The sequence below is a fragment of the Procambarus clarkii genome, chromosome 20 (assembly GCF_040958095.1).
Source record: "Procambarus clarkii isolate CNS0578487 chromosome 20, FALCON_Pclarkii_2.0, whole genome shotgun sequence".
NCBI classification, from domain to species: domain Eukaryota; kingdom Metazoa; phylum Arthropoda; class Malacostraca; order Decapoda; family Cambaridae; genus Procambarus; species Procambarus clarkii.
The window spans coordinates 33180067-33191315 of NC_091169.1; positions in this window are offsets into that span (position 1 = coordinate 33180067).

The window sequence follows — 11249 nt, forward strand, 5'->3', positions numbered from 1 at the left end:
TGGTTCACTGAAGCACAATATGAAGATCATTTCGAGGAAAAGTTTCAAGGAATAATGCAGTAGTATATGCACTGAATACAACAACCATGATATCAGATGATATCTAAGATTACAATGTTAAAGTAATATGGCTTAGGTACAAATATTGGGGGATTGAGTAAAACTAGATACAGTGTGAAGATAAAGCCCATGGTAGAAAACTATGAAGATGAAATTAGGTACTTTTTGGTTTTATTTTTGAATATGGCAGAAGTTGGACAGCTTTTCAAATCATTAGGGAGTGAGTTCCATAGACTAGGTCCCTTTATTTACATAGAGTGTTTACATAGATTAAGTTTGACTCTGGGGATATCAAAGAGATATTTATGTCTGGTGGGGTGGCCATGTGTTCTATTACATCTGTCCAGGAAGAGTTTCAGAACAGGGTTTGCACTTAGAAAAAGGGTTTTATAAACGTAATTTACACAGGAGAATGTATGGAGTGAATTTATGTTTAGCATGTTTAGGGATTTGAACAAGGGAGCTGTGTGTTGTCTGAAGGTTTACGCTCGAACGCTCATCCGCTCCTGACGACCCTGCTCCCCCTCCAACTTTATCAGCTGCTCCTTGAGCCCACAACATCCCTAACATGATGTAACAACCCCAGAAGGCAGCTAAGTACCCAATGACCTAAATGTGACCGAAATATTCGACAAAACCTAACCTACTACCTCATCTCGACCTCATTAGTGTTGCTCCCTGGAGGAAGCTAACCTGACGTTTGCTGCTGCCATATCAACAAGTCTACCCCATCTGCTGCATACATCTCTGCTGCTACCATGCCAAACAATTCTAAGCTCGGCAAGGCCGTAAAGAATGATAGCACACCTATCAGGATGAACCCAACTAGCCAAGCTAGCAACAGGAATAATGCGGCTGTCTCCCCCTTAGGGGCTACCGGGGGGAGTACCGACCCTCCCTGCGTCAACAATAACAAACCTTCCCAGCTGATTGAAGCGTCGTCACTGACTCGAGCCTTACAACAGTTATGTAACCATATGGAGCAACTTAAACGAGCTGCCTCCCCATGTACTGACTTTAAGCGTCCCGCTGATAATCCATGGCTCAGATTATTGACTCAAATACATGATGACCAAAAGTCTATAATCCGAGAGCAGTCGGACCTGATAATGAAGCTTCAGAGTGATGCTTTGGCAATGCACAAGGCTAACCAAGATCTGTCTGCCAGAGTCGGCCACCTCGAACATGAATTAAGCTCTCTTCAGACTTCGGTTACTAACTTTAAACCAGCAGAAACCTCTAAGAAGCAAGAAGAGATGTTACAAAAGTTAGAGAACCACTTTAACTCCCTACAACAGCAACACACTGCAACCCAAGACGAATCAGACCAACTTAAGCTCCTTGATTCTGTCATCATCTCATCACAGGATTTTCCCCATGAAACTGACAGAGAAGACTGTACTGCCATCGTGATCCAGGAATTGCGTGCTAAGTTGAATTATTCAATCGAAGCAAGAGACATTAAGTCAGCTTATAGAGTGGGTACCAAATCATCTGGTGCAAACAACAGAAGGATACGCGTGAAGTTAGATAGCTGCTCCCGCAAGTCAGACCTTATCACTGCTGCAGTCGCTATGAAATCCAAGGTTTATGTGAACGAATGTCTTACCAGATTCAGACAAAATCTCTTATTTAAACTACGTGGAATTCGCAATAGATCCACTGCTATTAAACATTGTTTTGTGCGCGATGGTAAAATAATAGCTAGGAAGACTGACTCTGGAAAAACTTATGTCATAACCACTGAAGCACACCTCACTTCTTTCCTGGATGACTGTGGGATATCAGCTGAATAACCAGAACATAATTTGTTGTCTCACATACAACCAAAGTGTACTTAAGCTCTGCCTTTCCTTTCCAAAGGTGTTTATTTTTATTTTTATTTTAATTTTTACTTTATTTTTTGTTTGTCATCTTTGCCTGTTTTATACTCTTAATTATTTGTTCTTAGTTAATCCCCTTGTCACTAAACCTAGGGCTTTTTATTACCCTGTTAATTAACCATTACTAAGCTAATTATCTTCAAGATCATTTTTTTTATGATTATTATTTTTCTTATTATTTTTTATTTTACATTTATATTGTCAGTCTCTACTGATTTTTTGTGTTTTATTTTATGTAACTTCTGTGTCCTCCCTGGCTATCTATTGGATCTTTATTTTACTTCAAAATTGTTACTATTTTATTGTATCTGCTCTTATTCTTGTGTTTTGCTTTATCGTGTATCTTGTATCGTGATCCCTCTGCATCTCTATGCACACTGATATTGATCCTGATCAAAATCTTCTGTCTCATATCTATACCAACCAGCACATCGATCATCATTATTGCAAGTATTTCACAGCACACCAGGCTAAAAACAAACTCCAAAATAGCACCTATCTATCAGTTTATAAGCAAAATGTTAGATCACTTGGTAAACATTTTGACGATTTAAATGCACTACTCACAGCACTAGGTACTAACCTATCGTTCATTATTTTAACAGAAACTTGGCTAAATAAAGACTATACCCAACTCTACAACTTAGCTGGTTATAAAGCCATTCATAACTGTAGGCCTAATAAAAAAGGTGGTGGCACAGCTATATATTACCGAGATACATTTATCTGCAACAGTGTTATTAGTGACAGAGATGACTACTGTGAATATACTTTTGCTCAGTTTACAATTAAATCCCTTAAATCCTCTTTGACTATTGGAGCCATCTATAGATTTCCTAATACTAACATAGCTTCTTTCTCAGACAACCTAAGGAATCTTATTATAAACAACAATCTCAACAAAAACCACATCATTCTGGGAGGAGACTTTAATATTGACCTGGGTCAACAAAATTGCTCTCAAGTTGACTATTTCCTTAACAGCATGAACTCCTGTATGCTAATCCCCACTATCACCAAACCTACCCGAGTCACTCAAACATCAGCCACTACCTTGGACCACATATGGACAAACATAACAGCTCCCCTTGTATCTGGTATAATCTACGACAGAACAACTGACCACTATCCTACCTTTCTCATAGCGAACATGGACATAACACCACCAAAAAGCAAGAAACTTTCATTTAGGCTACACAGTGAATCAGCTTTAGACAATCTTACAGAGGCACTTCACAATATTAACTGGGATTCTGAATTCAATAATACCCATGATATAAATTCATTAGCTAACCTCTTCCTCTCCAAAACTCTAAGCCTCTACAACCTTCATTGTCCCCTTCTTACAAAGCAAGTAACTGACAAAAGATTAAACAATCCATGGCTCACAAGTGGCATTCTCAACTCAATCAACAAGAAACATGAATATGAAAAGAAAGTTAGGATTGGCCTAGTTTCAAAGGAAGTAGCTAAAAGGTACTCATCAATGCTTACCAGTATCATAAGAAAGGCAAAACTTGCATATTATGTGAATAGATTCAATGAAGCAAAAGGCAACATGAAAAACACTTGGAAAACTATCTCTAGTATCCTAGGAACTAAGCAACACTCACATGACCAAATAAAACTCTACAAGGATGGGGATATACCGTCAACTGATTTAGAAATGGCAAATGAATTTAATAGTTTCTTTTCATCGGTTGGTGCTAATCTTGCCAGTAAAATCCCACAGACTCAGACACATATTAACACATATCTCTCAGGCAGCTATCCAAACTCTCTTCTCCTTTCACCAATCAGCCCGGCAGATGTTGTGTCCATCATACACTCTCTAAAAACCAAGGCAGGGAACACCAGTGAAATTCCATCCATTGTGTACAAGAGAGCCTCCCATGCCCTTGCCCCACCCATAGCACTACTGTTCAACAAATCTATAGAGTGTCGCACCTTCCCTGATATCCTCAAAAAAGCAAGAGTAACGCCAGTCCATAAAGGAGGCAATCCGGCGGACATAAACAATTATAGACCAATATCAAATCTACCCATTCTATCAAAAATATTTGAAAAAAATTATTTACAAACAGCTCTATTCCTACCTCGTAAAATTCGACATACTCAGCCCCTGCCAGTTTGGCTTCCGGTCCCAAAAGAGCACCAACGATGCAATCATTAGTCTCCTTGACGTTATCTACTCAGCCCTTGACAAAAATGAGTTTCCGATTGGACTCTTCATTGACCTAAGAAAAGCCTTTGATACTGTTAATCACAACTACCTCTTACTTAAACTCCAGCATTATGGAATCCGAGGCCTTGCCCTTGACTACATCCGATCCTATCTTAGTGACAGACACCAATATGTAACCATCAATGATACAACTTCGTCCACTCTACCAATTACCGTTGGAGTGCCACAGGGCAGCATCTTAGGACCTCTTCTATTTCTTATATATATAAACGATCTGCCTAATGTCTCTAATATTCTCAAACCTATACTGTTTGCTGACGATACTACTCTTATCTATTCAAACCTCAACCCACATACACTAAATAATGTTGTGAATAATGAATTAAAAAAAGTCCACTTATGGATGTCAACGAACAAACTAACATTAAACATCAAAAAGACTTACTACATCTTATTTGGAAGCAAATCATCAAATGCAATTCAGCTACAGATAGACAACATTAACATCAGTAATAAAGATGATGGCAAGTTTCTTGGCCTATTCATAGACAAGAGACTCAACTTCAGCACCCACATTCAACACATAACTAAGAAAGTCTCTAAGACAGTTGGTATACTCTCCAAAATCAGATATTATGTTCCTAACTCTGCTCTCCTCTCACTATATTATGCACTAATTTACCCCTATCTTAATTATGGTATCTGTGCATGGGGGTCTACCACTGCAAACCACCTTAAGCCCATCATCACACAGCAAAAATCTGCTATCAGAATGATAACTAACTCAGCTTTCAGACAACACTCAGCTCCCTTGTTTAAATCCCTAAACTTGCTAAATATTAACTCCCTCCACACATTCTCTTGTGTCAACTACATTTACAAAACCCTGTTCTTAAATGCAAACCATGCTCTGAAACTCTCCCTGGACAGATGTAATAGGACCCATTATCACCACACCAGAAATAAATATCTCTTTGATATCCCCAGGGTCAAACTTAATCTGTGTAAACACTCTATGCAAATTAAGGGACCTAGTTTATGGAACTCACTCCCTAGTGAATTGAAAAACTGTAAAACTTTTGCCTTATTTAAAAGCAAAACCAAAAAGTACCTAACTTCATCTTCTTAGTTTTCCTACACTGAGCTTTAAATTTGCTCTGTACCTAGTGTTACCCAATTTCCTAATTTTTATGTAATTTCAAACAACCTTATCATTGTGTTCATTGCTGTCTTCTTTTATGTGCTAGCCATATGCTGTATTGTGACTACCAATTTTTGTCAACTACCATTCAAGCTGTCATTGCAACCAATCTTATATTGTTTCTGCTGTATTATGCCTACCAATTTTTTTGTCAACTACCATTCAAGCTGTCATTGCAATCAATCTTAGCTACCTATGTGCTTTAATATACTGTACCTATAGATCTTAGATTAAGGACCTGCCCGAAACGCTGCGCGTGCTAGTGGCTTTACAAGACTGTAATTACCATATTTGTATCCTCACATTCCTTATGTACATTCTTGTATATGCATAAATAAATAAATAAATAAATAAATAAAGGTAGAGTTAGTTATTGTCCTGATAGCAGATTTTTACTGGATGATGATGGGCTTGAGGTAGTTTGCAGAGGTTGAACCTCAAGCACAAATACCATAAGAATGATAGGGATAGATAAGTGCATAATAGAGTGAGAGGAGAGTAGAGTAGGGTACATAATATCTGATCTTAGAGAGTATACCAACTGTTATAGAAACCTTTTTAGTTATGTGTTGTATATGGGTGCGGAAGGTGAGTCTCTTGTCTAGGAATAGGCCAAGGAACTTTCCATCATTTTTATTGTTAATGTTTACATTAGCTATCTGAAGCTGAATTGCATTTGTTGATTTGTTTCCAAATAAGACATAGTAGATCTTTTCTATGTTTAGTGTGAGTTTGTTGGTTGACATCCACAAGTAGACTTTTTTTAATTAATTGTTTACAACATTATTTAACAGGAATGGGTTGGGGTCAGAGTAGATGAGTAGTATCATCAGCCAACAATATAGGTTTAAGTATGTTAGAGACATTAGGCAGATCATTGATGTATATAAGAAACAGGAGGGGTCCTAGGATGCTGCTCTGTGGCACCCCTATGGTAAGTGGTAGAGTGGGAGAGGTTATATCAGTGATGGCTACATATTGGTGTCTGTTACTAAGATAGGATCGGATATAGTTCAGGGCAGTTCAAAGTTGTTCTTGTATTTGTGTCTAGCTTCAGACACAAGTATGTTACAGTTATGTCTTTAGGAGTTGAGAGCAATTAAGGATGATAAAGAGTCACTTACAATTAATGTATCAAGTTTGGATACTTGTACACATTTCAGTGCAAGGAGCAAGGCAAATAGTTCAGTCTGAAGGGTAGAGGCCCAGTTGTTTATACGGACTCCCCACTCAAAATATAAGTCATAGCCTATTGTCAGGACAACTGCACTTCCAGCTGCACCCGTTGGGCGCTGTAGGAAACCTTCAGTGTATATGATTTGAGAGAGAGAATGCTCTGTGGACAGAGCATCAATATGGCTTAAGACGTTGAGCTTTGCCTCAAAACAAAGCTGGGACTGATCTCTAATTTGCTCCTTTGATGGAAAGGGAGGGATTAAAATTGAAAAGGGTGTAATTTCCTACAGTGCAGGAAAGTGATATTGTTGTCTCTCTTGGTACAAATTATAAATCTGATACTTTCTGAGTTCAGTTCCAATTTTATTTATCTATTTGAAACAATGTTTACATTCAATAAAGAAATTCTGGAGGGCTTCTGTGCAAGGGTTAGGATGAGATAGCCTAAGCATTTTTATACCAATTTGACAGTTAATTTTAGTAACACGATAAACAACGCTCGGAATATTAAGTTCCTTTCTCATATTAAGTATCTTTGTGGTACGAAGGCACCCAAGGATTATCCTCAAGGCTTTGTCTGCAATTTTTCAAGCCCTCCAAGCTTTCTTTCAGGATGCCTTAAAGTTAGTTTAGTTCATTTATTATGCACCCCATACCCATCTTGTGGGCGGTAGTGGAAAGGGTTGCAGAGGCACATAATGGGCTCAGGGACTGAACCCCACAATTCATTTAGCTCAGCAAGTTACAATCTTGATGAGCTAGTTACAAAATTCAGTATAAGTCGTCACATCAACAATGGGTTCGAGATCGACCACAAGTACAGTTTCTAAATTAAGCAACTGACATATGTGGAGAGCTAGTGTTACAATTGACATGTTTGTCCTGCACACCGCCCCCCATCCAGTGGGCAGCGGTGGATATGTTACAATCACTTAGTTACTACCTACAGTTAGCAAACTGGGGATATTTGGCTAAAATTTCTGGTAGCAGATCATTTTGAATGAAATATTTACATATCGTTGGTACATTGGTTATAGAATTGTCTCTGAATTCACTATCACATAGTGACGGAGGGTGTGCGAATAATTTTGTTGACACAGTTAACATTTGGTCAGATCTACATCAGCAGATAATGAGAATTCCCAGAGATACTTGTAACCGAGTCTAAGCCGAGCAGTAGTAACATCTAGAAGTCTACTGATTTTTTTGGATGAACCATAGATGTGTGGCTTCTCTTGCATGATAGTACTGAACGAAAGTTAATCGCCCCAAACACTTTCGCGTTTTGGGCAAGTTACCCCTCCACACTCTCCAGTTTTTTTTAGACATTCCCTGGTAGTGTGCGGAAATACTGAAAAGTGTATACTCTTTTCAACTTTGTCACCTTAATTCTTGTCCTATGTCTTTCATTTTGGTATCAATGCGTTCGCAATAGAATTCCCAACAGAACTATGTGCATATAATGTCAAAGACAGCAGCGCGCTCCACCCGCCGACAAGATGAATGTAGGCCAAGGGTACCAGAAAAAGAAAGCTGAGCCACCCTCAGGCAACTCTCATTACATTAGAGAGCGTGGTAATACTGAAAAGTGTATACCCTTTTCAACTTTGTTACCTCAATTCTCATCCTAGGTTTTTCAATTTGGTATCAATGTGTTCGCAATAGAATTCTCTACAGGACTAAAGGCATATAAACTCCAAAAGTCCGGCTTACCATCCGCAACAAACAGAGTAAGCGAGAGTGTGTTACCAGGGAGCGCACAAGAGAGATAAAATGTATACACTCTTTCATTTTGGTCACCCCAATTGTCATCCTAGGTCTTTCATTTTGGTATCAATGTGTTAGCAATAGAATTATCTACAGGTTTAAATGCATATAAACTCCAAAAGCAAGGTGTACCATCCGCACAAAACAGAGAAAGTGAGAGAAAGTAACCCGGGAGCACTCTAGTGCAATGTAATGTGAACACTCTTTTCACTTTGGTTACCTCAATTCTCGTCATATGTCTTTCATTTTGGTATCAATGTGTTCGCAATTGTATCTGCTGGCATTTTACCCTTTGCTTGGATCTGAAGGGTTTTAGGCTCACCACGATGCAATCTGATAGTACCGCAGGTGTATACCCTATCTTCAAGCAGCAATTCACTCATTCAAACCGACTTATAATAGTTATCCATATATAAATGGTAATCTTTGTTCTACCTGTCCTATTCTACCTGTTAACCTGTCATATGAAGAAAGATTGTCAAAGCTTATATTACATTCTCTAGAAAAGCGAAGAATTAGGAGTGACATATAGTAGAAGTGCACAATGGGACGAATGGACATAACAAAGGGGACATTAATGGGGTATTAAAAGTAGCAACACAAGACAGAACTCGAAACAAAGTGTAAAAATTGGAAAAATTTAGATTTAGGAAAGAACTGCATGGGTAAATACACTGGGTTTGTACCTTAAGGTTCATGTATGCAATGTTACAGAGTTCCAGTTAACTCCCATGCATGCAATCAATTTATGTTATGTGTATGTTTTTTATGTTAAAATGTTTTTGTTGATTTGTTTGTATATTTTCATAAGTAAAGCATGCTTACCGTCTTATTCCAAGTTTTATGATAACTTTGCAAGGTTTAAAACATAAAGTTCAACATATATTCTGGTTTTCATGCAGGAATTATATGTTAATATAACATCATAATAACGTAATGATGTCGTGTAAATAACGTTATACTGACGTCATATAAATGTTATATTTATGTTATAAGAACGTAAATTGGATAGGTTTACATAAAGTAAACAAAAAAAAACTAAATGTTGACTGAAAATTATTTATTCTTAAATATAAAGCATGAAAACATTATAATACCATAGCATTCACTATTATTTTTAAATTTTTACATAAATCTTAAAAAACTGTGTCTCAAGAATAAATGTTTTTCGTTATATCCTTTGGTTTTAAGAACGTCAGATATACGTATTTATGTCAAAAGTTACAGTATTACCTTTGTGGCACCATTTAAAAACGTCCACAAACGTTGTGTTTGCTGGGCACCGTCCACCAATCAGGGCACAGTCCTGCCTATACTATAAAATGTCTCATTTGGCGGGCACTTTGAATGTGGTTCCCTCCACAGTAGGCTTCTGCACTCCATGACCGACAAGCTACTGAATGTCACTATAAAAACGTATGTATCTTCACTTGAGCTTTATATATGTCTATGGTGAAGTATATAAAATGAAGCTTATATTTCTATCTTTCTTAAGACATATAAAACATATGTGATTATTAACGAATTTACGTGAAATAAGCATTGTTCTGAGAGAGAGTTGCTCTGTCGATCTGTTTGTGCGGGGTCGAAGCTCGGCGATTATTAAAACACATGTATCTTCATTAGAACTCTATATATTTCTGTAGTAAAGTATTTAAAATGAAGCTTATATTTCTTTCTTTCTCAAGACATATAAAACATTTGTGTTTATTAATGAATTTACGTGAAATAAGCATTGTTCTAAGAGAGAGTTACTCTGTTGCTCGATCTGTGCGGGATCGGAGCTCGCCGACTATAAAAATACACGTATCTTCGTTTTTAATACATATATGCCCATGGTAAGGCATTTAAAATGAAGATTATGTTTCTATCTTTCTTGAAACGTATAAACCTCTTACGTTTATTAACGATTCTGCATGAAATAAGCATTGTTCTGAGATGAATATTGCGGATTTCCAGCTCTACGACCGATGAAAAATGCAACTTTTATACGACAAATATCTTCAGTTTTACTTTAAATTTTATCATGAAAGAGTTTTCATATATACATCCAGTTTCTGCCGTTCTTCTGACATAAAAAGACCTTTGGTTTAATAAGTTATCAAGATGTTTTCAACAATATTACTAGGGCGTTCACCGATTCCAACATGGGTGATCCTTTTTGAAACGAAACACATGGGTTGACCCGATTGACAGACTGGTTATATTCCAACAGGGTCTGAGACATTTGTTTACAGTAATGGTTTACAGAACACAGGCAACGCCAAGGTACAATAGAGCAAGGGAGTAAGGAGAGGCTAGGTAACAATGAAGTACAGGTTATATAGCCTGCACTTGGTGACAAGGGGATTAAATAAGAAGAGGCACAGGTGAAAGGGTTATGACAGACAGTGAATTATATGAATAAATAATTTAATAATCTGACCGAAACGCTGTGCGTACTAGTGGCTTTACAAGAATATGAACACATCATGCTATGTACTCTCATAAACCGAATGTAACTTCTTGCATATAACTAAATAAATAAATAACATTTATTAAAATCCTAGGGCGAATCGTCTTGTTTACGATATGACTTGTACCCCATTCATCAGGAGAGAACTGATTCCTTCAAAAGTATATAATCGTATGGTATTATATGTAAAAAAAATAATTCCAAGTACATTCTTTAACTGGAAAAGATGAGTAAAAACATATATGAAAAATGTGGAAGACCAGTTCATTATTTATTATTTAAATTAAATAATAAGAAGGAAATATAAGTTATGGAACCAGAAAAAACATTGGAACGCTTGAATGAACGACAGGCACCATTTTGAAGCCAGGAGTATGGCTGGTGACTGTCCAGACACGGGCATAAACTTTGAGACAAACTGCACCTATCATAAGGAAGAAGCACCATCATTGACCTCCAAGTGCTCACATCAAGTCTAACTCTAAGAAACAATACTCAGGCCTTCCCTAACCGTCAACGTTA